At 42.1% G+C, this 27,131-nt stretch overlaps 1 protein-coding gene and 1 long non-coding RNA gene across 8 annotated transcripts in view; both read left to right on the top strand.

Annotated features, from left to right (window-relative positions):
- The window catches only part of MID1 (midline 1), a 717,600-nt gene that overhangs the window by 271,843 nt on the left and 418,626 nt on the right, over positions 1-27,131 (top strand). The gene's annotated exons all lie outside the window — the stretch shown is intronic.
- Positions 7,869-8,693, top strand: LOC135051242 (uncharacterized). Its single transcript, XR_010242124.1, has 4 exons — positions 7,869-7,892; positions 7,974-8,037; positions 8,111-8,229; positions 8,458-8,693. It is a non-coding gene; the product is annotated as an uncharacterized LOC135051242 (long non-coding RNA).

The raw sequence follows: 27,131 nt of genomic DNA, 5'->3' as shown, positions 1-27,131 counted from the left end.
ATCATACATAAAATACAGACTGAACTTAGCCTATGGCAAAACCTTCCCCTTAATATGTTAGGGAGATGCAACCTGTTTAAAATGGCAAGCTTCCCGAAACTCCTGTATATTCTCCAAATGACTCCCATTCTTCTCACTAACTCCGACTTTTCTTTACTTAATACCTTGCTTTCCAAGTTTATATGGAACCGTAAGCGCCCCAGGATAAGTCTAAAAAAAATGTTGCAATCGGTGCGCCAAGGGGGTGTAAACCTACCAAACATTAAACAATACAATCTAGCGTGCTTACTACGTTTCGCTATGGATTGGCTCAGTGGCAACGATGTATTCACAGATACCAAGTTAGAATCTCAGCTTTGTGCTCCTCTTTCTCTTGCTTACCTCCTACATGCCCGGCCCTCTCAAATAAAATCTTCCCAATTTGATAACCCGCTATTGTCTTCCACTATTAAGGCGTGGAAAATGGCTCGGAAAGCTCTTGGTCTCAAATATTATTACTCAGTATCTCTACCTTTGCTTGGAAACCTGGAGTTCCAAAATGGTACTGCCTCTTTGCCTTTTGGTGCTTGGTGCTCCTCTGGTTTAAAGACTCTACGTAATCTGATGACACCTACTCACACCCCTTTGCCATTCCAGGAGGCTATTGAGAAATATGCAATTTCACCCCTGCATGGATTTTACTACTCCCAGGCTATACATTATCTTACATCCGTTCTCCCTCACCTCACGGGAAAAGACTTTGTTAACCCCTTAGACTCCCTTTTACGCTCCAACACATACTCCATATCTTCTATCTATGCGCGCATCCGCACTGAACTGGACCCCCACACTGATTTTCCTGATCTGGCTAAATGGATCTCCCAAGTTCCTACATTCACAGTAGACACCCTATTAGATACCTTTTTTATGACCCTTAAACTAATACCGGCTAGTATATATCAGGAAATGGCCTATAAACTGCTACACAGGGCATATATTTCGCCTAAACAAGGTTTTCTAATGGGTATATCAGATAGGGCCGGATGTAATAAATGCTCAACGGTAGAAGCTGACCTTTTCCATTGTCTCTGGGCCTGCCCTGTCATTCAAAAATTCTGGCATACCTTACACCATTATGGCACCTCAACGCTAGGCATCCCCTTTCAATGCACTGCTCCCTGGGCCCTCTTTGGTCATCTGTCGGACCAACCTGGAATTCCACGCACTGATAAAAAATTGATAGTGTTACTTTCAGCAGTGGGGAAAAAAGCTATATTGCAACAGTGGATCCATCCTACCTCTCCTACTCTCCCTATGGCTACTTCTAGGTTACTCTTCTTATTTAATATGGACTGGCTGGAGGCCTCTATCCACAAGGAAACCCTGACTCCTGCACTCTTTAAGTGCTGGGATAAATACATTTGTACCCTCCCTCCCCACACTAAACTAGCAATACATAAATGTTTCCAATCTAACTTTTGGTACTCTCTCCGACAACTTGATAGCCAAACTTCTCTAACTGACTGAGCCTCCTATCTTCCCCTCTCCCTCTTCTTCATCCGTACTTCCCTCTCCACACACTTCTTCTTTTCTTTCCCCTCTCTTCTTATTTCTTCTGTTTCTTCCCTGGCGGATTGGATGGACACTTCTATGGACGGATCGGTGGCCTGTGGCTCTTGGTAGGTGTTTTTGCTTATTTTTGTTCTAACGTTTTTGTGATGTTCTTTTTTACCTCTTCTTTTTCTTTATTTGAACTGCCGGAATTGAGTGTCAGTTTTTAGTCAGTCATATTCAGTCCCATTCTCAATATATTATAGCCTGACCGCCGCTCATCTGGTGGTTTACAGTTTGTTCTTGTTGATTGTTTTGGAAAATTGGAAATTTCCTCCACCTACTCATATATGCTGTGTACTTTTACCTCCTTTATCTGCTTACTTTGATGTCGATATGTCTGATATGTATGCGGTTTTTTCCATGTTTTGGAGGTATTTAATAAACATATTTGGAAGAAAAAAAAAAGAAACAACAGATGGACGAGTATAAGACATTCCGTTTGCCATATTAACTCTTCTAATAGACCTCAATCCCACCTGACATCAGCAGGTCTGGAGATATCTTTCCCTTGTTTGCTAGGCGGATGTCAGTGTTTCTTCAGTTGAAGCACCTGTCACACAACAGCACTCTCTTCAGTACTTAACTATAAAATGCTCGGTTTTTGTAACTGAAAAAATGCAGCACTCTGAGCCTCTCATACATCAAAGAATTTCCTCTTTCTACAGACAGCCTGTGCTGTATACAGTATAAATATATATACTGTATATATATATATCTATATATATCTATCTATCTATATATATATATATATATATATATATATATATATATATACCACAACAACCACCTAGGTGGAAGGTGCACTCACGCCCAGAAATTAGTCTCTGAAGTCACTTGTAAATTCAGTATATTTTTATTCGGGTTCACTGTTGATGCCGTATTTCATCGACGTTTCGGTCCTTATGCGGACCTTTATCAAGATTGGCACTTAAATCACCTATACAATCAGAAACAGTTACAATTAATATGTATAAGAACCCAGATTTATTCAACACCAACACCACCAGTGCCTCCCAGGCCCTGAAGACTGTCACAAAAACCAGAAAACGTATTAAAAAGCTGTTTTTTTATATATGTAAAAAAGAGATACTTGGAAGTAATCCACGTGTGATGAAAGAGACACCTCCACCGTTAGGACTATCTGTTTAGATAGGCAAATGATTACCTGGACGGCAAGCCAGATCACTCAGATGCGTGGAATGGCCTTCAAAGTTGGCAACATGCCTGATCACATAATGAAGTTAAAAAGCCTATAACGTAGGGGAAGCTGCAAGGCGTAGTCACCTATTAGATAAATAACAGAGTAACTACACCATAAGATCTTTTCCAAAATGACGTTGTTAGTGTATTTTCTTATGGTGTAGTTACTCTGTTATTTATCTAATAGGTGACTACGCCTTGCAGCTTCCCCTACGTTATAGGCTTTTTAACTTCATTATGTGATCAGGCATGTTGCCAACTTTGAAGGCCATTCCACGCATCTGAGTGATCTGGCTTGCCGTCCAGGTAATCATTTGCCTATCTAAACAGATAGTCCTAACGGTGGAGGTGTCTCTTTCATCACACGTGGATTACTTCCAAGTATCTCTTTTTTACATATATAAAAAAAAGGCTTTTTAATACGTTTTCTGGTTTTTGTGACAGTCTTCAGGGCCTGGGAGGCACTGGTGGTGTTGGTGTTGAATAAATCTGGGTTCTTATACATATTAATTGTAACTGTTTCTGATTGTATAGGTGATTTAAGTGCCAATCTTGATAAAGGTCCGCATAAGGACCGAAACGTCGATGAAATACGGCATCAACAGTGAACCCGAATAAAAATATACTGAATTTACAAGTGACTTCAGAGACTAATTTCTGGGCGTGAGTGCACCTTCCACCTAGGTGGTTGTTGTGGTATATTGGTGGCCTCTCAGGTCATTAGGAGCACCCGCCGTCGTTATTACTTTTGATGAGAGTGCAGGATCTTCCAAGACTACATTTGTTCGAACTACTATACGCAGTTCCTACTTCCTGACACCCATCCAACATACCGGATTGGACTTCCTCACCGATCACCACCTTTATTTCCGGGAACCTTACATGTTTTGTTTGTCATGTTTAGTATGTTATTAATCTAATTGCTATACCTGTTTGAGTTTTCAAGTCTAAAGAGTGTTATGACTCAGAGCGGGGTATATTTGTTGGACGATGGCCTACTGGCCAAAGCTGAAACTGGTATAGTTTCATTTACGGATGAGGACACTGAAAAATTACTATTCGATAAATTAGAGTTTGAGGCCTTACCAGCCGAAACCCCTGTGGATTTGTTTTACAAAGTGCTTAAACACAGACAAAAAGAGGTTGATTTGACTTTACATGGTCAATTTTTGTCGGAATACCTCAGGAGAAAACAAATCCCCCGGGGTTTCCGTATCTCTAACGTTCCAACATTGGGTAGAAACAACCCTGTCTTCTGCAGCCGGTGGTGTGGAGTATTGAACAAATGTTCGCTTGACCTCATGACCCTGGTAGTGGAGGAAGTTGGCATTGAGTTAAAGAAATTATCTACTGAAGTGGATATTACCATCAAATCTCACACCACCGTGCTGCAGAATGACAAAACCCAAAATTGGATCGAACGTTTACAGACACAGGTGGACACTTATAAACGTGATCTAATTTCTTTCAAACGAAAAAAATTGTCCACTGTAACTAACGACTACCAAACGCATACTGTATACCGCTGGTTACTTGGAAACAGTACTAGTGAACGTCAGAATAGACAATACACTAGGCGAAGGGCCCAACCGTTTGCCCATGAATTTGTTTCCTCCGCCTCTACCTCAGACACCGATTATTACGAAGGGAACAACGACTCCACTCGTTTTTTAGATCGAGGAGGAGAGGCCTCCTCTACCCGTTCCAGGGTTCTCAGAAGCGGCACAGACCGCACCCGAGGAGAGGGGGGTACCAAGAGAAGAGGGAGGAGGAGACAGTAGGTGACAATGTCTTTAATCTAGCCAGCGTAGAACTGAGTCCAGCGGAAACTAAACTTCTTGCCCGAGGTTTATCTTTCGTCCCCACATGCAGAATTAATTCATTCCAACAAACTATAGATCAGTATAAATTTGGCCGTTCCCTCCGTCTGCGGGAGTTCTTTGCTAACAAATCCACTAACAAAGAGATACCTCAATTCAGACCCAAATCGACATTCGATCCCCCATCCTCCAATCCCAGCATCAAAACCTATTTACGGTTAGTCCAAAGAGACTCTGAGAGCTCACCCCCCAAAAGGATGTTTGATAACCTGTCCATAGCCGAGAGGAAAGCATTAAAAACTTTAAAGGATTCTCCCCATATAGTCATCCGCCCGGCGGATAAGGGAGGAGCTATAGTCGTCCAAGATTGGACAGACTATGACATGGAGATCAACCGACAATTAGCAGATGACATGACCTATCAGAAATTAACCACCAATCCGGTTCCTAAAATTAAATCTAAAATCGATCAATTTCTGAAGTTAGGTTTTGAGCAGGGCTACATAAGTGAAGACACATTAAAATATTTGACCATCAATTCACCCAGGTGTCCTATCCTATACACTCTGCCCAAAATTCATAAGACATTAGTTCACCCTCCCGGCAGACCCATTATTGCCGCGGAAGGCTCTCTGTTACAGCCAATTGCCGTCTTTATTGACAGTATCCTACAGCCTTTGGTATTAAAAACTGATAGCTATTTAAAGGACACTGGGGATTTCCTCACACATCTACGGACATTTACCCATCTTAGTGAAGGCACTCTTCTGGCTACTATGGATGTGGGGTCCCTTTATACCGTTATACCACACCACTTAGGTTTGGATGTTATACGTCAATTTCTTTCCAACAGCCCCTGCAAAGATTACCCCACTGAGTTTGTGTTGGAACTGACCTCATTGGTTCTTACGTGCAACCACTTTATGTATAAAAATGATTATTTTCTTCAAATCGCCGGAACCGCGATGGGGTCTAATTTGGCCCCCGCCTACGCTAATCTGTTCATGGCGCACTATGAACATACGTACCTGTTACCTAGGTATGGGCATAAGATTGCCTTCTTTAAACGGTACATTGATGACGTCTTCTTGCTGTGGGAGGGCACCGAGTCTGAGTTTCTTGACATGGTGAACCAATTGAATGCTTTGGATAATCCTATCAAGTTCACATACACAGTATCGGCCACTAACATCACTTTCCTGGATGTCAGTATCACCAGAAATGGTGACCGACTGGACACCTCGTTGTACCGTAAACCCACGGACCGCAATCTGACCTTGCATGCTAGCAGCCATCATCCCCCAGCCCTCAAGGAAGGATTGCCCATATCCCAGTACCTCAGAGCCATGAGGATCAATTCCAACGCAGCACTCAAAGATCAACAATGTAACGAGATTACTTCTCGCTTTCTGGAGTGAGGGTACACTAGCAGTGTACTTACTCGCTGTCTTAATAAAGCGAACAGCATTTTTCATGGACAACAGGTTAAAAACCCCATTCGTAACAATCGGATGATTTGTTCCACTCAGTATGATGGTTCCACAAGTGCAACCAGAAAGGCCCTACGGAAACATTGGCCAATAATAGCCACCGACAACAGTTTGCCTTTTCTTAAAACACCTGCTCCTATGGTTGCATACAAACGAGGGGCCAACCTAAAGCAATTACTAATGAGACCCACGATTTTCCCTGAACAGAACACATCTCAAATCCAGCTTATGCAAGCCAAACCTGGCAGTTTTTCCTGCGGGGGGTGCACAACGTGCAGATCTATGATCACTGGTCCTTTTTTGTATCACCCACACACGGGGAAAAAAATCTTCATCAGATATCATCTCCACTGTCGACTGGATCATGTCGTCTACCTTCTAAAGTGCCCATGTGGGTTATGTTATGTCGGACTAACTGCGCGTCCCTTTCGCGACAGGATGGCAAACCATCGGTCATCCATACACACGGCCCTCAATGTGGGCTTTTCTGACAAACCGGTAGCACGGCACTTTTTGTCAGTTAGACATCAAGTATCTGCCCTGAAGTGTCAGCTGATTGACTGGGTGCCGCCACCTGTTAGTGGAGGCGATCGCACCTTGTTACTTAAACAGAAGGAAAGCTTTTGGATACACAAACTCAATACAGTGTCACCAAGGGGCCTCAATGAGGCCAACCCCCTTAATATTTTTCTTTAGAATTTTATTTTGCCATAGTTGATTGGATACCTTGGAACACACTTTGTATGTTTCAGGGACATAGGGCACTGTGATACAATCAGCACATACAGGCTGGTTTTGATTTGTGTTTTGTATGTTCTATGTTCTATGTTTTATTTTTTTCATTTTTGTATGTTCTTTTTATGTATAGAGATTAAGAAAGTAAGGACAGTTATTTATACGTCCTTGCTTATGTTTTTTATATATATTTTTCTGTTGTTTCCCGGAGCCTTCCCAGGTCCTATACTAGTCACGAGGGTTCACCAATTTCAATGACCACACCACCCACTATTCCCTTTTATTATTTAAAATCTTTTACTACATTATACCAATGTATTACTATAAAGATATTACACTCACATCAGTATTCAATTTGCCTTTGTTGATCAGATATATGTTAGTTTGTATGCATAGGGTGAGTTGTGGTCATTTGATTTGGTGCCCTCTTATGTCATTTTTGACATTTTTGACATTTCATATTATGGATCATTATTTACATTTGCACTCTTTTTCTTCTGTGGTGACTGACAGGCTACACATAGGTTAATCCAGGATTATACGTGAGGTGACCTCTGGTATACCTCCGAGTCCCTGTGAGCTATGAGTGGACCTGTACACTGATGATTCCACCTGGGGGAGTGTTCATTCTCTGAGAACACCCCCCTCTAGGTTGTACACCTCCTTTAAACATTAGCCAGTGGATAAGCCCAATTACGGTTCTTTCCGCGAGTGGAACGCAGAGACTTCCGGTCAGCGCCACTTCCGCGGAATGGAACGCATGGAGTTCCGGTCGGTGGAACGCAAAAGACGCGTCTCCGGCAGTTGCCCTTCTAAATCGTTAAAATACACTCATTTAAGTAGCCGTGCGTTAGCGATAGCCACTGCCTGTCCTGTGAACCCTGTAACGTTTTACCCAGTTGGTCTGAGTTAGTTATCTGAGAGGTGATCAGTTAATGAGAGACTGGGTTTATACTAATCTCCCTAATTGGCACTTCCTGTGGTTGATCCTTAAATAGTGCTCAGCTGAGGCTGAACTTTATGCAGCTTCCATTTGGCTCTGGACACTTGAGCAGTGAGTATGGTTCTCCTGCAGCTCCCTTCTGACACATGATTACGGTTGGTGATTATTTTTTCCTGTTGTGCCTCCTTACAGACTGAGTGTCTGACACATGTACAGAGCCCACAAGCTGCCATGAGCTATTTCTACATGTAACTAGGTATGATCTTTTCCAAAATGACGTTGTTAGTGTATTTTCTTATGGTGTAGTTACTCTGTTATTTATCTAATAGGTGACTACGCCTTGCAGCTTCCCCTACGTTATAGGCTTTTTAACTTCATTATGTGATCAGGCATGTTGCCAACTTTGAAGGCCATTCCACGCATCTGAGTGATCTGGCTTGCCGTCCAGGTAATCATTTGCCTATCTAAACAGATAGTCCTAACGGTGGAGGTGTCTCTTTCATCACACGTGGATTACTTCCAAGTATCTCTTTTTTACATATATAAAAAAACAGCTTTTTAATACGTTTTCTGGTTTTTGTGACAGTCTTCAGGGCCTGGGAGGCACTGGTGGTGTTGGTGTTGAATAAATCTGGGTTCTTATACATATTAATTGTAACTGTTTCTGATTGTATAGGTGATTTAAGTGCCAATCTTGATAAAGGTCCGCATAAGGACCGAAACGTCGATGAAATACGGCATCAACAGTGAACCCGAATAAAAATATACTGAATTTACAAGTGACTTCAGAGACTAATTTCTGGGCGTGAGTGCACCTTCCACCTAGGTGGTTGTTGTGGTATATTGGTGGCCTCTCAGGTCATTAGGAGCACCCGCCGTCGTTATTACTTTTGATGAGAGTGCAGGATCTTCCAAGACTATATATATATATAGATATATGTATACACAGTATGTATGTGTATATATATATATATATATATATATATATATACCGTGTATGTGTATATATATATATATATATATATATATATAAATATAGATCAATATGCATTCGGCACTCCAGTTGGTTATTCAAAATAAATGCCCGGTGCCTTCTCAAATAGGGAATTCCCCTGAATCATATGCAAACATGAACGAGCGGCACTCACAGGACTTACATAAATGAATGGGACCTCAACCCATCAATTACCGTGTATGTATGTATATATATATATATATATATATACACTTATTGCCCGCGTTATTTATTTCACCCAATGTTCTTTCATTTGCATCAAACCTTAATAGAAACAATTTATAAAGCAGACAGAACATACAGTATAGTTAAATATTAAGCATTTTTTTCTTCTATTGATAAATTGAACATTTTATTACCTACTGTAACACTTCTGTGTATTGCCTTAATCAAGCTATAGAAGGATGAAAGCAATTCACTCAGTCCAAGAGTAATAACAGCATTAGGGGTAAATTAGATTAGGCATCTTTATTAGGCCTCTGCTTATGTGCTAAATGCACAACTCTATTGTCCGTTGAGTTCATAATTAGACCTCAGCTGGCATGATATCTTTCAAATAGACTTTTGTCATTTACATGAACATTCAGCAGGAACGGCTGAATTATGATGTGTATGGACTCAGTCAACATCTTAATTAGCTATTACTCCAGCGTTCCTGTCTGCCCAGCAGACCCCAGAGATTTTTCATAGCTCTCATTTATTCTTTGAGATACTATTGTAGCTGGCTGTAAGACAAAGATGCTCAGATTGAATCAGGCTGTTGTTTAAATAAATTGATGGGACAAGATGTGTGCAGCTGGGTCATATTAATCTTTGGACTTCACAAAAATGTTTATTTTTTTATGTGATTAAAATACTTTATTATGTTATTTTCCAGAGTTTTTACTAGTTAATGATTTTCTTTTAGTGCTATGAGTGACAGTAAAGACAATCATATAAAAAAGTAATTTCATTTTTATTTTATTTTTTATTTTAGTTTAAATATATTATTTCATCACTTCAAGCCTGGTAGGATTCTTTGTGTAGTTCAACTGAAGCAACTTATATTGGCCCTCATTCCGAGTTGATCGCTAGCTGCCGTTGTTCGCAGCGCAGCGATCAGGCTAAAAATCAGCACTTCTGCGCATGCGTATGCGGCTCAATGCCCACGCGTGACGTACTTTCACAAAAGTCAATGCAGTTTCACATAAGGTCTAGCGACGCTTTTCAGTCGCACTGCTAGCCGCAGAGTGATTGACAGGAAGTGGGTGTTACTGGGAGGTAACTGACTGTTTTCGGGGAGTGTCTGAAAAAACGCAGGTGTGTCAGATACAAACGCAGGCGTGCCTGGGGAAACGCGGGCGTGGCTGGCCGAACGCAGGGCGTGTTTGTGACGTCAAAACAGGAACTAAATAGTCTGAAGTGATCGCAATCTAGGAGTAGGTCTGGAGCTTCTCTGAAACGACACAATCTTTTTTGTAGCGGCGCTGCGATCCTTTCGTTCGCACTTCTGCTAAGCTAAGATACACTCCCAGAGGGCGGTGGCTTAGCGTTTGCACAGCTGCTAAAAACAGCTAGCGAGCGAACAACTCGGAATGAGAGCCATTGTTCAAATTATTTTTAGAATTTTGTTATGTTGGACTTCTATATCTTTACTGTCTCTCCGAGGGCCTTCTGCAGCAGTTATATCTCTCAAAAGGGGAGTTTTATCAAGTCTTGGAGGTAGATAAACTGGAGAATTTGCCTAAAGCAAAAAAATCAGCTTCTGTCATTTATTTAGTACACAGTCTTTGACATGTCAGTTAGAAGATTGCTTTCGCAAATTCTCCACTTTAAACTCTACAAGGCTTGATACATCTCCCCTTTAAGGGCCTATTTATGAATAGAATTGTGCAAAAATTAATAGTCCATGGAATATAAGCAGGGATGACCGTAACAGATATCGTTCATTTGTAAAAGGTTTCTCTTGGCCCGATAGGTAGTTCTATCTTTAGATGGTATTAGCCATTGCAGCCTATGGGCTAGATTTTGCCAATTTTTTCAAAAGATTTATCCGAAGGATCCCTCCCCATTAAGGTATGCTGGCACATTTACTTTCTGATGACTGTGCCTGCACAATGACTGTGCTGGGGTCTGAACCCCAAAGAAAAAGGATTGCTTACTGATCACTAGGGATGGGCTATTACTGGAGACCCTGTCGCAGTAATTATCCTTTAATAGATTCAAGTGAAAAATAAGGATCTTGGATCTTATGGCTGGTAATTGTGTTGTACACACATGGACATACCCATGGGCATAGCTATAGTGGGTGCAGGTATTGCCATTACTATGGGACCAAGAGGATTAGGGGGCCCAAGATCCATTGTTTACCAAGTTCCCAGAACTGCCTGCTAAGCACTGACAAGTCCCCTTTTCAGGGTGGGTAAAGGGCCGGCACCCTGAAAAGAGAACTCATCAGTGCTCATATAGGTGACGGTCTTTGTCTCTCCATCTCAGTAAAGCTCTAGACTGAGATGATCATCTCCCACACTCCTGTTTCACACTCACAGGCAAAGCCGTGCTAACCAGTGAACTCCTTGATTACAGTCAGTGTTGGACTAGGGCATGAAGGACAGTACAGCAGTTGGTACCCATTCCAGCCACCAGTCCATGGTCCTGCTCTGACAAGTAATACCCCTTTTCCACTGATTTCAAAATCCCAGGTTTTTGCATCTGAACACGCATCAATCCAGGATACTGGTCAGTGTAGACGCAAACTACCCAGGTTATATACCTGGCAATTTTTCAGGTCTTCAGTGGAAAATGGGTATAACTGACCGACTAGCAGAGTAACAATATATTATTTGAGTGCATAATCTGAAACCAGACCAATAAGGGAGGAGGAGAGGCACCCATACAGTGGGGCCCACCAGGGATTTCCCTTATCCCCCTGTGGGTCATTTCAACTCTGATTACAGCCTTTTTGAAGTGAGCTAAGATTGGGGACTGAACTCCAATTATGATTGTCCCTGAAAGGGACAGTGTGCTGATAGTAAAACGATCTCCACCCAAAGTGGAATTTTCTGCATTAGGAAGTAGGTGCCGGGTTGTTACTGCCCCATTCCCCCCTATCTTTGCACTCACTAACTATAATCTTCTCTGCATGTCCTACAGACATGGGGCTTCCAGATAAGATTCAAAAGCTGCCAATGGGGATGGAGCACTTGAAGGGTCAATGGGATATAATCCCTTACCAGACTTCTATGAGGCTTCCCAATGAGGAGACATTCCATTTTCAGTTAGTGGTGTGTGTAATGGATGTCATAAATGTAAGAGGAGTGTGTAGTGGATTTTATAATGTACTGTGAGGCCCTATAATGGGGCATAGTCTGAACTGGGTGCACTGTAAATAGCATATTATTATTATTATTATTATTATTATTATTATTATTATTATTATTATTATTATTATTAATAATAATAATAATAATAATAATAATAATAGCAATAACAGCTTGGATGTTAAAATGCACTGTAATGTGGTACAATATGCACTGCAGGCACTCGTAGTATAGCATAACATAAACTGGAGGCACTGTAGTGAGGCATGATATGAACTAGGGGAACTATAGTCTGGCATAATATTTACTAGGAACACTGTGTAATAATATGACCTGTATGAAATATGTAGTATAGTGTGTACTGGCTGCACTCCCATGTGACATATGGTGAACTGAGGGTATTACAATATGGGATAGTATGAACTGAGGTCAGTGTGTTGAATTATGTAAATGAGGACACTACTATATTGCATGATCTATGGCAGTACTATGGGGCATAAAATGAAGATCTGCTGTGGAAAAAACGTTTCGCTCTAGGAGAAAATGGCCCCTTCAAAATGTTGCTTTTGAACCTACAAACCTCTGTCTGCACCCCCTGGACATACTTGTTTTAATATTCAACGTGATTCATTCTTTACAGCATGAGTGATAATACTAGGTTATCTTGTACAACTTTGCACCAGCCTGTGTAATATCACGGCATCAGCCATTTCTTACTTTTGTAATATATGGAAGAATAAAATAATCCTGTGTATTTCTTGTGCATCTGGACAAAGGGGGTCATTCCGAGTTGTTCGCTCGTTATTTTTTTTTCGCAACGGAGCGATTAGTTGCTAATGCGCATGCGCAATGTCCGCAGTGCGACTGCGCCAAGTAAATTTGCTATGCAGTTAGGTATTTTACTCACGACATTACGAGGTTTTTTCTTCGTTCTGGTGATCGTAATGTGATTGACAGGAAGTGGGTGTTTCTGGGCGGAAACTGGCCGTTTTATGGGAGTGTGAAAAAACGCTACCGTTTCTGGGAAAAACGCGGGAGTGGCTGGAGAAACGGAGGAGTGTCTGGGCAAACGCTGGGTGTGTTTGTGACGTCAAACCAGGAACGAAACTGACTGAACTGATCGCAGTTGCCGAGTAAGTGTGGAGCTACTCAGAAACTGCTAAGAGGTGTCTATTCGCAATTCTGCTAATCTTTCGTTCGCAATTTTGATAAGCTAAGATTCACTCCCAGTAGGCGGCGGCTTAGCGTGTGCAAAGCTGCTAAAAGCAGCTTGCGAGCGAACAACTCGGAATGACCCCCAATATGCAGTTTCATGGGACACGATTAGCAGCTTTTGCTCTATAATAAGCTGCATATTGCAGTCAGTTCAAAAACATCGAGCAGACAGCATAATATAGAACTGAATCAATATCTAAAACCCACATCGGGACTTATACAGGTAATGAAAGTAAATGCAATATGTCAATAATAGAATTTAAGGTGAGTTGATCTGTAATTCTTATGTTAAAATGAATTGAAAGGGTATATCCACCTATGTGAATTTATTTTAATACAAAAGCATTTATTAGACTTGTCTATCTTCATTTGATTGTTATATACACCCTCTAAGTGTTTATAATAGTGTCTACTCTGTAAATTACAAAACACTTTCTTAACTCTCAAAATTTACTGGACCCACTTCAGTCAGGCTTTCGTGCCCAGCACTCCGCAGATACAGCACTGACTAAGGTAGTGAATGATCTGGCCACTGCTAAATCTAAAGGCAATTACTCACTTCTTATTCTGCTTCATCTCTCTGCTGCTTTGGACACTGTTGACCATTCTCTTCTCATACAAACACTACCTACCCTAGGTCTCCAATGCACAGTCCTTTCTGGCTTCTCATCCTACCTAATTGCTCTTTCAGCATTCATTTTTCTGAATCCACATCCTCTTCGTTACCTCTATCAGTTGGAGTACCGCAAGGCTCAGTCTTTGGTCCTTTGCTTTTCTTAATCTATACCTCATCTCTTGGAAAACTAATCAGCTATTTCGGATTTCGTTATCTAATTACATCCCTTCTGTACAGTCCACACATAACCTCACATATGTTGTATTTCTTCAATTTCACATCATGTGACCCTTGGCCAACTGTCCATTACCAGGTGACCATATCGTACAACCTTACTTGGACATTTCAAAAACCGTCCATTTCACCTACAAATGCTTGTATCTGTATTATTGTAATTTTGTTTTTTAAGCACAGCTGCACCAATGCAATTTTACCTGCAAACACTTAAAAAATCTAACATAATTACTATTGCTTCTTAAACCTCTCACAATCCTTTCATTTCTTACACTCGAAATAAATTTCTGCACCCACTTTATCTACGCTTTTGACTCATTTCATACTAAATCTACACCCCTTGGGCCTACACTGCTTTTCTCACCTGCATTTCTGCAATTCTTCTGCTCGGATTCCCTTACAGTCTCCTCTCCTACTCCCACTTTCCCTCAACCTATTTACCTACTTAACACTATGTCAAGGCTTTCTTATACTCCTCACATCACTCAGTGTCTACCTAATAATGTATCTTTATCCTTCCCCCCCTAGTCTCCTACACCTCCTCCTCTCTCTCCTCCTCTGTCTCCCCTCCATCCCTCTGTTTCCTTCCCCCACCTTTCCTGTTACCCCACTTTCATTCACCTCTGCCCCATGGTCCTGCTACCCCACAACTCAGCCCTGCTCCCTCTCTCCCTTCCCTGTCACCTCCCCACACCCCCATTCACATCACACTGACCTCCCTCCCTGCCCACCTCCTGCAGTTTCCCCTCCTAGCTCAGGCACCCGTACCATCACTACTCTCTCATCATCCCTGCCCTCAAAGTTAATCCCACCTCATCGCTACAGCAACCCTGAAAATCTCATTCACATCTCTCCCACAAACTCATACCCCCTATCCTGTGCCCTCTGGAATGCCAAATCTGTTTGTAACAAACTGGTCCCCACTCATGACCTTTTCATTTCCAACTCCCTACACCTACTAGCCATTACTGAAACTTGGATTACGCCCTCTGACACTACTTCTGCTGCTGCTCTCTCTGCTGGGGGCCTCACATTCACACACACACCCCGACCTGGGGGTCGCCATGGGGGTGGTGTTGGGGTCCTTTTACCTTCTAGTTACTCCTACCAACTCATACCACCAGAACCATCCCTTATATTCTCTACATTTGAGGTCCACGCCATACGCCTCTTCCAACCAGTCCATCTTAGAGTAGCTGTCATTTACCGCCCCCCTGGCACTGCTTCCAAATTCATCAACAACTTTGCTTCCTGGCTTCCTCGCTTCCTCTCTTCTGACATTCCCACCATTATCCTAGGCGATTTCAACATCCCTATTGACATCCCCACACAATCCCCTGCCTCTAAACTCCTTAACCTCACCTCTTCACTTGGTCTCTCCCAGTGGACCTCCTCACCCTCCCATGTGAATGGGAGCTCACTGGATCTGGTCTTCACTCACCGCAGTGATATTTCTGATTTTTCCAACTCCCCATTTCCCCTCTCTGACCACCACCTGCTCTCCTTTAACCTATCTCTCTCGACTTCCCCATCTCTACCTCCTAAGGCTACCATCACTAAGCGTAACATTGAAGCTATTGACACCACATTCCTTTCCTCCCTGTTTGACTCACTTCTCTCTCCTATTCTCTCTCTCTCATGCCCTGAACAAGCCACTTCCACATACAATGCTTCCCTTACTTCTGCTCTTGACTCTGTTGCTCCACCAACCACTATTCACCCTCGCAAATTAACACCTCAATCCTGGCACACCAAATGCACCAGATATCTGCAAAAATGCTCACGTACTGCTGAGCGACACTGGAGGAAATCACGCTCTAAGGCAGACTTCCTCCATTTCAAACTTATGCTCTCATCCTTCAGTGCTGCCCTTTCTCTTGCTAAACAGTCATACTTCAAGAACCTCATCTCCTCCCAGTCTTCCAACCCCCGGCGCCTCTTTGCTACTCTCAACTCACTCCTCTGCCCACCTCCACCTCGTTTCCCTTCCTCACTCTCTGCTCTTGACTTTGCCACTTACTTCACATCCAAAATTGACTCCATACGTCAGGACATCACATCACACCAGACCATCAGTAACCAGCCTTCTCCCATCCCTTACCAACCCTCCCCATCCCTCGCACCAACTCTGTCATCTTTCTCCCATGCATCTGGAGAGGAAGTCATGGCCCTCATTCATTCCTGTCCCCTCACCACCTCCCCACTTGACCCTGTCCCCTCCCGCCTCCTCTGCTACCTCTCTTCTTCTGCTTGTTCCCATCTTTCCCACCTTCTCAATCTCTCCCTCTCATCAGGGACTGTCCCCTCTGCCTTCAAGCACGCACTCATCTCTCCTATTCTTAAAAAACCTACCCTTGATCCAAACACTCTCTCCAACTACCGACCCATCTCTCTCCTCCCTTTTGCCTCCAAACTCCTTGAGCGTATTGTCTACAACCGCCTTACTTCCTTTCTTTCCTCACACTCACTGCTTGACCCATTCCAGTCTGGCTTCCGTCCTCTCTACTCCACTGAAACTGCCCTTACAAAAGTATGCATTGACCTCCATGCTGCTAAATCTAAGGGACACTACTCTCTACTTATTCTACTTGATCTCTCTGCTGCTTTTGACACTGTGGACCATCCTCTCCTACTGCAAATCCTTCACTCCATTGGTCTGCGTGACACTGCCCTCTCTTGGTTGTCGTCCTACCTTTCTGACCGTTCATTCTCTGTCTCCTCTCATGACTCCACCTCCCCCTCACTTCCACTAGCTGTAGGGGTACCCCAAGGTTCTGTCCTTGGTCCTCTTCTCTTCTCTCTCTATACGTCCTCACTAGGTAAGCTCATTAGTTCTTTTGGTTTCCAATATCATCTCTATGCTGATGACACTCAAATCTATCTTTCCTCTCCAGACCTCTCCCCTGCTCTCCTCACTCGTATCTCCAACTGTCTCTCTGCTATCTCTTCCTGGATGTCCCAGCGCTTTCTTAAACTTAACATGTCTAAGACCGAGCTGATCATCTTCCCTCCCTCCCGCATAACCTCACCTCCTACAATCTCATTATCTATTGATGGCACTACTATCTACCCCCCAAGTGCGCTGTCTTGGAGTAATCCTTGACTTCTCCCTCTCCTTCAAACCACACATTCAGCACCTCTCACAAACCTGCCGTTTTCATCTAAAAAATATTTCCAGGATCAGACCCTTTCTGACCCAGGATGCTACTAAGACTCTTATCCACTCACTGGTCATCTCCAGACTGGACTACTGTAATCTCCTCCTGACTGGCATTCCTGACAAATACCTCTCTCCACTCCAATCTATCCTCAATGCTGCAGCCCGGCTCATTTTCCTCACCAAACGCACTATGTCCACCTCTCCTCTCTTACTAGACCTTCACTGGCTCCCCTTCCCTTTCAGAATCCATTTCAAGCTTCTCACACTTGCTTACAAAGCCTTCACCCACTCCTCTCCTATCTACATCTCTAATCTTATCTCGCTTTACACTCCCACCCGTCCTCTTCGCTCTGCTAATGCTCGCCGACTCTCCTGCCTACGGATTACTTCCTCCCACTCCTACCTCCAAGATTTTTCACGTGCTGCACCACTTCTCTGGAATTCCCTACCTCTCCCCCTCAGACTCTCCACCTCTCTACAAAACTTCAAACGGGCTCTCAAGACCCACTTCTTCACCAAACCCAGCCAAATCTCATCCTAAACCTCTGTTCCACGCTCTCTATGTACCCCATCTGTCTCACCCCTGTCTGTCTATCCCTCCCCTTTAGAATGTAAGCTCTCACGAGCAGGGTTCTCTTCCCTCATGTGCTTATCCTTTTCTTACTTTAATAATCTTCAGCTGCACCAAATCCAGCAGTCTTCTGCCACCTGATACTTATTCCAGTGTCATCTGCTGATGTAGCTATGATCTGCTGATGTAGCTATGTTTATTTACCCTGTACTTGTCCTATATTGTCGTCAACTGTAAGTTGCTGTTTTCCTGTTTGATTATTTGTTTATGTACTCTGTAATTGAGCGCTGCGGAACCCTTGTGGCGCCATATAAATAAAGGATAATAATAAATAATAATAATACAGCCCACCAAGAACCAAGAACTGCAGTCTGGTGGACCACTATGCAATATGTAGCACCTATCCTTGTGTATCAATGCCTATTTCCCTATAGATTGTAAGCTTGTGAGCAGAGCCTTCCTACCTCGATGTCTGTCTGTTATTACAGTTTTGTTGTATTATTGTTGTTCCAATTGTAAAGCACAAGAGAATATGCTGCACTATATACAAAACTGTTAATAATAAATAATAAGTAAACTAAATCTTATGGGCAAGTCGGATGCAATTATCTGACTATTAGAAACTGATAGAGACTGTATCTAACAAACCCAATAATTTAGGCAGGGGCTTTCATTTTAAGATGATATCCTTTTTTTAAACGTGTCTGGATTAAAAATAAAAAAAAAGAAATTTACACAAAATTGGACATTTCCTTGAAGTGCACAGTTTGTGGAATTGATTTCTGCATTATAAACCTGATTCCCTCCGAGGAGGCAATCGTATCCGCCAGCTCTCTGCAGTTGAAATCACAGGCAGGTGCCTGGAATTCATCCCCTTTAAACCAGAAATTCTAAATTGGCTGTTTGATATGCAAAGGAAAGTTGTTGTACAATCATTTCTAGCAGTGCTGAAATGATTACACTGGCTCCTCTGTACAGGGCAGCATGATTTCTGTTATTTGTACAGAACATGTGTCTGCTATATACAGTATTTGTAGGCACTGGCGTATCTATAATCGGTGCAGTGTAATCGGTGCACATGGGCCCCTGAGTCCAGGGGGGTTCACACCGCACACGCTGCACCCATTCTTTTAATACTTACCCCTCTGGAGTCCCGCGCCAATGTCACCGGCACTGTTAAAACAGTAATGGTCTGCCGTAATTTGGTAATTACGGCAGACCATTGCACATTGCATTGCATGTTTTGAAAATTGTTTTAAGTGGATTAATATCTGTAGTCTGCAAAAACTTATAGTGATTGACTGGGGTTTACTGACCTCACATTTGGTAGTTGATTATCACCTTTTGGTGGAGGGTTGCTGTGTGGGGGAGGGGGTTGTAATCAGAAAGGATATGTGTTTGTAGACTTATTTAGTCAGTATAGCATAGGACGCCAGGCCTATTAGGACGCTGCAGTGACTTGTATATGAAGTGGCTAGTTATTAAGTGGCAGCTAAAATCAATAGCAGTGTTATACCTGTGTTAAACCGAAGGAAAACAGAAGGCAAACAAACAAAATAACAGAAGGACTGCATTTCAACCACAAAACTCTGGAACTTTATGTGGCCTCTCCTCGCCTCAAACATGAGAACACCAAGACCAGGCTTACCACCTCTCTGGCTGAGAACTTCAAGTCTGCCCCTGGGCCTAACCCTCAAGATGAGCAGGGAACTGTGGGGGCAGAGCTCCAGGACCAGGCTCGGCAGAGACATCCCCATTGCTCCTGAGTGTGCTCCCCACATTCTCATACCCACCAGTACTACGATCTGATCAAAATAATGTTATCCCAATCCTACTTCTGCCACTAGTTACCTGCTATTGTGTTGTTTTGTTTTTTGTTTTTTCCATTGCTCGCTTCACCCCACCATGTGTTTTTTCTGTAATGTAATGTTAACCTCCACTGATTGCACACCCTGCCATTGTGCCCTACATGCAGGGTACATCATACTACTACATAAGCATCAGTTTTCCCATACATGAACTTGGCCCTTGTATGGCTCACCTACCACAGTGTAACCTTCAAAGTGCACCTAACATGGCTGCCCCATATGGTACACTTGTGGATGGGATGAAAAATACATGGACCTTGTGGTTTTGTTGGAACCCTACTCTAAACTGTAGGACTCTGAAATCACCCCCATTTTGTGTCATCTCTTCTAGGGGTGGACTATTCCACCTTGGGTAATCCTACGCTGAGCGCCCAAGATGGCTGCCGCACTTGGTACCTTGTGAGGGTGGAATACACAACCCTTGGAAGTTATTACCCAAAATGCCTACACCAATCCTGCATTATGCTTTCTGTGTGCTTAAGGTTTTCTTTTATGTCTGTGTGGCTTATCTATTGCTGTATTACTTAAATCTTCTGTATTATGTGTATTGTTTTTGATGTCTGTAAAGCGCCTTGAGTCCTGTTGGAGAAAGAGCGCAATATAAATAAAATTATTATTATTATTATTATTATTATTATTATTATAAAAACCCCTTGAAAATGGCGCCACGGCCATTTGAGTTCTGCGCATGCACAGTAGAGAAATCACTGGAAAAATGGCCACCATGCCATTTTCCCAGAGATCTGCGAATGCACAGTAGAATCTGAGCCCTCTAATGCTCAGACTCTACAGCACTCTAGGGAAAGAGGAGCTGGCCGGAATGGAGGAGGCTGGACACGGGCCTCCTCCTCTCTTAAAGTACCTCTGTTTGTAGGTCATGCCTGAACAGACTATGGGATAGATGCGTCATTGCTTGGAGAGTGATAAAGTACCAGCCAACCAGCTCCTATCTGTCATTTTTCAAACACATCCTGTAACATGGCAGTTAGAAGCTGATTGGCTGCTAACTTTTCTTTCTCCATTTTATCACTCTCCAAGCGATGACGCATCTAGCCTTAGGTCTTGGTAAAAGGTACCAATAAACTTTTGCAACATGTGTGTGTGTGTGTGTGTGTGTGTGTGTGTGTGTGTGTGTATGTGTGTCATCAGCCATAACATTAAAACCTCCTGCCTAATATTGGGGGTCATTCCGAGTTGTTCGCTCGTTATTTTTTTCTCGCTACGGAGCGATTAGTCGCTACTGCGCATGCGCAATGTCCGCAGTGTGACTGCGCCAAGTAAATTTGCTATGCAGTTAGCAATTTTACTCACGGCATTACAAGGTTTTTTCTTCGTTCTGGTGATCGTAATGTGATTGACAGGAAGTGGGTGTTTCTGGGCGGAAACTGGCCGTTTTATGGGTGTGTGCGAAAAAACGCTACCATTTCTGGGAAAAACGCGGGAGTGGCTGGAGAAACGGAGGAGTGTCTGGGCGAACGCTGGGTGTGTTTGTGACGTCAAACCAGGAACGAAACTGACTGAACTGATCGCAGATGCCGAGTAAGTGTGGAGCTACTCAGAAACTGCTAAGAAGTGTCTATTCGCAATTCTGCTAATCTTTCGTTCGCAATTTTGATAAGCTAAGATTCACTCCCAGTAGGCGGCGGCTTAGCGTGTGCAAAGCTGCTAAAAGCAGCTTGCGAGCGAACAACTCGGAATGACCCCCATTATGTAGGTTCTCCTCATGCCACAAAAGCAGCTCTGACTTGTTGACACATGCAGCTAAATGTATTAGAATCTGAGTTACGGAGGTGCGGGAATTTTGTGTGAGTCTGCCGTTTGTTTTTATTTTATTTTATTTTTTATATTTTTATTGTTTCTGAAGCATTACAAAGAAATATTGCAATAAACACTAAAACGACTGAGATGGCATAAGGGTACAATCAGTCATAGTTACTTACAAATATGGTGTGTGGGTGTCTGCCCGTCTTTTAAGAGTAGCAATCATTTACAAGGCAAACCCAACCTGGTTTTACCTTGTAGATGATTGCTGCTTTAAATAAAACAGGCAGACTCACACAAAATTTTTGCACCTCCAGAACTTGGAGGCTATTACACTTAGCCGCTTCACTACATAACGTGTCCTGTGGATGTTAGGAGCAGATCCTGTATGTTCTGTAAGCTGTGAGCTGGGGCCTCCATGGCTCAAACTTGTTTTTCCAGCACCTACTCAATCAGATTGAGACCTGGAGAATTTGGAATTCATAATTATCCACTTTTTCTCTTACATTTGGGCCCCATTGACTCTCCTAAGGACAGTCCTTGGCAGGCAAAGCCTGTTTTCTTTTTTGACTTTTGATATGTTGGACTCTTTGTCATGTTCCACAAACCATTCCTAAATAATTTTTTGCATTGTGGCAGGGGGCATTATCCTGATAAAAGAGGCCACTGCCATCAAGGAATAACATTGACATGAAAGGGTGTATTTGATCTACAACAATGTCTGGTTAGGTGGTACGTGTCAAAGTAACATGAATGGCCGGACCCAAGGTTTACCTGCAGAACATTGCCCAAATCATCACACTGCCTACACCGCATGCATTCTTCCCATAGTACATACTGATGCCATCTCTTCCCCAGGTAAATGATGCACACATACATGGCCATCCACATGATCTAAAATAAAATGCCATTCATCAGTCCACCTTCTTCCATTGCTCCATGGTACAGTTCTGACACCCACATGCCCATTGTAGGTGCTTTTAGTGGTGGGTAGGAGTCATTATGTGCACTCTGACAGGCCTGCGTCTAGGCAGCTAGCTGCAATGCACTGTGTGTTCACCTTTCTATCGCAGCCATGGGCGGATTGGTATAGAAAACCAGCTCAGGAAATTTATGGAAGCAGCTCTAATTGGGTTGGGGTCTGTTGAGGGGGTGGGATCCCTCCTCATAGAACCTGGTTCAGAGTGGGACGCAGTTGTAACTTTCCTTGCATCTTTTGCTGCAGTTGCGTCTGCGACTTCATGTTAATGATGCTACAATGCACTTCCATTGTGTACATCCTTGCGTCTAAATATGTAAATACTGAAATGCCCACTGTCAGTGTCTATACTTGCTGTAATCATGCTTTGTGCATTTTTCTAAGTCACCATCAGTTGCACCATTGAAACTGTCATCAACCCTATGCTAGGTGCAGATCATTCATCTGGCTATGGCCTCCAATGTGAACAATTCAGCATCTCTATACACAACCACTTTCAGCAACAAATCCATACTGTGCTACTTTGCATTTGTTTAGCTATACCCCTGTGACCGCCTAGGAACGCCCAACACATTTCTACTATGCTTTGTGGTGTATGCATAAACATACACTGCATAAACATCATTGGGATGCATGTGTGGTGCAACTCAGATGCATGCACAGGCTAAAAACATTGCACAAGAAAAAAAGAAAACACATTGGCCCTACAGGAAAACAATAAAACACATTACCCCCCTTCACAGGAAAAATATAAAATACATTGGGCCCCACAGGAAGAACAAAAAACGTTTGGCCCTCGCAGAAAGAAAGCAAACTCATTGGTAACTACAATCAAAAATAAAATTATTGGTCTCCAATGGGGAAAAAACTAATTAGCCCCCACAGGACAAAATACAACCCATTACCCCCTGACAGGGAAAAGAACACTTTACCACCCACAGCAAAAAGTAAAACATTGACCCCCAATGGGAAAAAAATAAAATATTGTATGTCTTGAGGGCTGGGTGGCAATTTATGTCCCTTGGGTTGGGTGGGTGGTACAGGTAGTGAATGTCCCTTGGACTGGGGTGGGGGTATGGTGGGCAGCATATATTTCTGGGATTGGTGGGGTGGGTGTGTTAGGGTGAATAGTGTATGTTTCTGTGCTAGGGGTTAACAGAAGGGTCAGGGGTAGGGTTGGGCGGTATTTTACTTACCAAGGAAAATGACACAGTCACACACAACCACATTAGTACACCAGATATGTGGTAGTGGGGATGGTGGTGATGATGATAATTACACTCTCCTTCCACCCATACACACCGTCTTACTGAGGACTCAGAGGTAATTGGTTCCTGGCTGCATTGCATTACCAACATAGTGCCTACGTGGCATTATGAGTGGCTGCAGGGTCAGGGTCAGCATGCTGGGTGCAAATCATTCGTCTGGCTATGGCCTCCAATGTGAACAATTCAGCATCTCTATACACAACCACTTTCAGCAACACATCCATACTATGCCACATTGCACCTGTTGAGCTATACCCTGTGACCGCCTAGGAACACCCAACACATTTCTGCTGTGCTTCTTGGTTTATGTGTCTGAATCTGTACTCTGCATAAACATCATTGGGACGCATGCGTGGTGCAACTCAGATGCATGCGCAGGCTAAAAACATTGCACAAGAAAAAAATAAAACACATTGGCCCTACAGGAAGACAATAAAACACATTACCCCCCTTCACAGGAAAAATATAAAATGCACTGGCCCCCACAGGAAAAAACAAACAAATTGACCCCCACAGAAAGAAAGCAAATTCATTGGCCACTACAAACAAAAATAAAACACATTGGTCTCCAATGGGGGGGGGGGGGGGATTAGTCCCCAAAGGAAAAAATACAACCTACAGTATTACCCCCTGACAGGGAAAAAAACACTTTGTCACCCACAGCAAAAAGTAGTGTTGGTGGTGATGATGGTGATGATTACACTCTCCTTTCACCCATACACACTGTCTTACTGAGGACTCAGAAGTAATTGGTTCCAGGATGCATTGCATTACCAACATAGTGCCCACGTGGCATTATGAGTGGCATGCTGCTGCACCTGGAAGTGCACACCAGCCAGAGCAAATGACAGCTTCCGGTTTGTGTTTTACAGATATACGCAAGTCCCAGAAATGCGCTGCAATCGACCCAGCAGACCTATGAAACAGCATTGGGTGGCTGTCAGGGTGAGCCGGCCTGGCAGGCAGGATGAGCCAGCCTGGCCGGGGGAGAGGTGGGTTAAGTAAGAGCCCAGTTGGAACTTCGAATATTACCTTATCTGCCACTTATAGCAGCCGGCATTAACTTTTTCTGTAGTTTGTGCTACAGTGGATCTTTTGTGATAGGACCAGATGGGCTAGCCTTCGCTTCACACGTGCATTAGTGAGTCTTGGCCGTTCATCACCCTGTCGCCAGTTCACTGGCTGTCCTTACTTAGACAATTTTCTTTAGTTTCTGACCAAAGCATACTATGAACACCCCTGAAGATCTGTAGTTTTGTAGACAATCTGTCAAAGCTGCTCAGATCCTTACATTTGCCCATTTTTTCAATTTGCAAAACATCAACTTCAAGAACTGACTGATCATTTGCTGCCTAATATATTGCACGCCTTGACAGGTGCCACTGTAACAATAAGTCCGAGACAGCACTCAGCACAGTGATATTTGGCAGTGCATGATCCATAAAATTCACACTCACCTTCTCCTTTCCAGGAAAAAAGTTTACGGCCAGTGCTCATATTCAGTATAAACAGGTTTAATCAGGTACAAGGCAATATACAGACAATGGAGCAGGTAGCAGCACCTGACAGTCGATGCAACTGACCAGGAAGCACCATTGCATGTATGATAAGGATTTCCACTTTAAAGAATACGAAACGTGGCAAATATGCAATTCCAGAGAGTTTCTAATGTTTAATACATTTTTCATTGTATATATATATATATATATATATATATTTATTCATACACACATAGATTAGAAAATAATAGGAACACATGTTAAATGTTTTCTGTGCTGTTGTTTCTACTATACAGTTTATTTGCCTCATTCACCCTTCTGCATCACTTTTTGAGTGCAATGCAAAAAAATGAATTTGCCTTATTTTAAAATGCATTTTTAACTTTGCAAACACGTAAGTGTATTAGATAGAAACTTTGTTTTCATTTAATATTATATTATTTTTAAAAAAATGATTCAAAATTAATATATTGCATTACTTGGAATCAAACATCTACCACCAAATTTTTGTTCTTTTTTTTAAATGATGTACTAAACTGTTTAATCTAGTTATATGCCAATTATAGCGAAGTACTATTTGCGTTAGATGTATCCTTTTGTCTGACCATTAATCCAACATTATTATGTAACGTTTCATTTTTATAAAAGCATGTATGTGTGTTGAGTCAATTAATATGTGCATTATGTCTGTGTTATCTACCTTTTAGATTTCAACCTCATTTTACCATAAATACCCTTTAATTTATAGACTATATGCCACCTTTTTGGACACAAAATTAAATTAGATTTATTTTCTACAGAAATTAAAATTCTATAATAATATAAAATAATATAATAATATAATATAAAATAATAATTATAATATAACTTTAAAAAACTTTAGTCATTCAAAAGAATTGACATCTATACTGCTAGAAAAAAATATATAAAATCTGGACACATTAGGGAAAAAACGTAATATATGGAGGAAGAAACAAAGCAGCGGGATAGGAAAAGGCTTATAAAATATGCTATATGTCATATTGGCCAAGTGTTGAATTTTAATTATTACCATCTTTTTCCTTTACAGCTTGTCATAACCCTCTTGCTCTTCACTATTTGAAGGGCAGTTCATGTTAAAGGAATCAGTTCAATTTATCATTTCAACATTAGTTTTGCAAGTAATTCCTTAAGTGCAAGCCAATATAAAAAGTATAGTTAAAATGATGAATGTGGGAGACAATCGTCTGCTTTACAAATTATCTCAGTAGGGCTCTAGATGTTTTTACTTAAATGTACAATTTTCCTCAATGGAACTTCAAGGTCATCCAAGGTTATTTAAACAAGGACAAAGTGGGATTTTTAAGTTCATTTTCATTGTTTATTTAAAAATAATAAAATGTAATAGTGTTCCATGTTAAATACTGTGATCTGAAAATTAGTCATTTATAAAGTGCAGACATAGAAATTTAGTCTGTAGAATAGGATGAGAACTGTCTCCATTTATTTTGCTTGTGTTTGGGACTAATACTGTAGCTCCACTGGGGCACGGACTGTAATGATTGATTAAACATTCTCTGTTAAGTGCTGCGTAATGTGTTAGCCTTACATAAAAAAATGATTGGCACAAGTAAATACATTCACTAGGCACATCATTAAAGTTTTTATTACCAATATTGTTGTTTTTTATCATAAATTATTATTACAGTTGGAATAATAGAAAACTTATCAAAACTTTTTTGTAACATTTTCGTCACCTACATGGTCTTAACAGGGTTATCTTTCTTTAGTAATATAAGTCCTAAGGTACTCCAGTACAATGCATAGTCACTAGATTATAATACTTTACTGCCAGTGGTTTGGTATTTACCACATGGGAATTAGGA

The sequence above is a fragment of the Pseudophryne corroboree genome, chromosome 2 (genome assembly GCF_028390025.1).
Source record: "Pseudophryne corroboree isolate aPseCor3 chromosome 2, aPseCor3.hap2, whole genome shotgun sequence".
NCBI lineage: Eukaryota > Metazoa > Chordata > Amphibia > Anura > Myobatrachidae > Pseudophryne > Pseudophryne corroboree.
The sequence above is the reverse complement of the archived record's forward strand: the minus strand, read 5'-3'. Positions and strand labels throughout refer to the sequence as shown.